Here is a 2,186-nt window from a genome sequence, read left to right on the forward strand (position 1 = left end):
GGTCATGAGTTGGTGTTGGGTGAGATGTGGTAAGGTCAATGGTCTCCTATTTCAACCTAGAACAATCATGCATTATCATTTCTCAACTAGAATTCCATTTCTGTAGAGTTTCAGGACATCCTGTAGTACTATAGGAAACTCTTGTAGTAACTACATGAAACTATCAGGTCCCTATAATACTAGTGATTCCCCCATTACTATTGTAATTGCAGCCCTTATTTTTATTTTTGTGACCCTATTGTCCCCATATTGTTATTATTGTGCCCCACAGAAGCCCACTATTGTTATTGTTGTGCCCTTATATTATTATTGTTATGTCGCCTTTGATTATATTTTGACCCCTTAGACTCCTATATATAGAAAGGAGGTTTTGTCATTTGTATCATCCAAGAATTGTTCATTTGTGTAATGTAAAGGAGGTTTCCCCCTTGAAGAGGCTGATTCTGAAGTCGTTGATCTATCTTTTCTATCTTTTTGTGAGCTGGTTTTTTAACATTTGGTATTAGAGATTTGGATTCTAGGGTTTCATTGCTCCAAATAGGTCATCGTGGAATTTGCGCTATAACTTTTTCTCTACAAAGTTTCAGAAGCTAAAAAAGAAACCCATTTGAGATGAAATCGTTTTGAACCTCGGGTCCGAATTTTAGATCTTGTCTCGTTATATTTTATGAGATATGATATGATGACGTTAGGATTTTGCAGACTCCAGAAATTACATTCCAAACAGGTGACCTTGGGAAAATCGTCATAACTTTCTCTCTGAGCATCATATTGAAATTGCATAAGAAGTTACAGAAAGAAGATGGACTATAGTTTTTTATGTATCCTTTTCAGATTCAAAGGTTGAAATAGTGACACATCGCAAGTCATACAAGTTCACTCTACTGAAAAATTATATAATTAGGACATCTTGGGCGATTGGGCATAACTTTTTCTTGGAGAATCCAATTTTTATTAGAATGGTGGCATTGAAAAGAGGAATTAGAGGGATACCACAGGAAGAAAGTTCAGACCTTGGAGATCCACAATTACAGAGATACAACAGATTAAATATCGAGCTTCTACAAAGCGAAAAAATGTGTGTAGTCTTTTTAAAATTTTACATATGTTTGGGTTGAAAAAATAGTTTGAAGTTCAAAGGGCATAGTGAAGCATATTTATCATTAATTGATGCCTCGAAGAAATAAAATAGAAACACCTAGTAAGCAACCTGAAATATCTAGCATGAATCATGAAGAAGAGGAAAAAATGCAACATGATATATCAAAATTACCAGACCAAGTGCAACAAAATTCACTCTCACAAAAGGTAACAAAAGCTAAGATTGATGGTTTGAAGAAAGGTGTGGAAGCTAAGATAAACGGCGTGGAAGGTAAGATGGATGACGTGGAAGCGAAGATGAATGGCATGGATACTAAGATAGATGGTATAGAAGAAACACTGAAAGGCGATATGGAATATTTGAAGACAAATTTGACTAAGTTGCTACAAGAAATGCTTACTAATGGTGAAATGGTAGTAAAATAAACTCATGATGAAAACAAAAGAAATGTAAATCATGATTTCATAGAATCTAACGTTGGATTGAAGACCCACCATGTTTCAAAGATCAATATGAGGACGTTTGATGGCAATGATCCTGTAACATGGATACTACAGATGGAGCAATATTTCGATCTCCATAATGTGCAAAACACAGAAAAGGTACACATTGCAACTTCATATTTGGAACCAAATAAATTTGTATGGTATCGATTGCTCTGCTCTCATAAACAAATTGTCACTTGGAAACTTTTACAGAAGAAATGATAGCACATTATGAGGATACAAAAAGCAACACTTTTTTTAGCCAATTGATAAACCTCAAACAAAAGGGTTCAATGATGGAGCACATTGAGGACTTGCAAAAATTGAATATAAGAGTAAAAGATATTCCAAAGGAGCATAGGATTGATGTGTTCATAGGAACTTTAAAGGATAACATCCAACATGAGGTTCGCTTTTGGGAACCTGACTCATTGGAGAAGGCATTCAAGTTGGCAAGAAAAATGGAAAGCAAAATTATGGCAACAATGAAGCCTACCACTCACAACTATAAGGATGGAAGTGTTGTTTACCCTAGCCTTCCACAACCTACAAGGTTGACACCCCAAAAATTGGAAGAAAAAATATCAAAAGGGCTTTGT

This window comes from Pinus tabuliformis, chromosome 5_1 (genome assembly GCF_031772625.1).
Source record: "Pinus tabuliformis cultivar Carrire ecotype Pingquan chromosome 5_1, CPIR1, whole genome shotgun sequence".
In the NCBI taxonomy this organism is placed as follows: Eukaryota; Viridiplantae; Streptophyta; class Pinopsida; order Pinales; family Pinaceae; genus Pinus; species Pinus tabuliformis.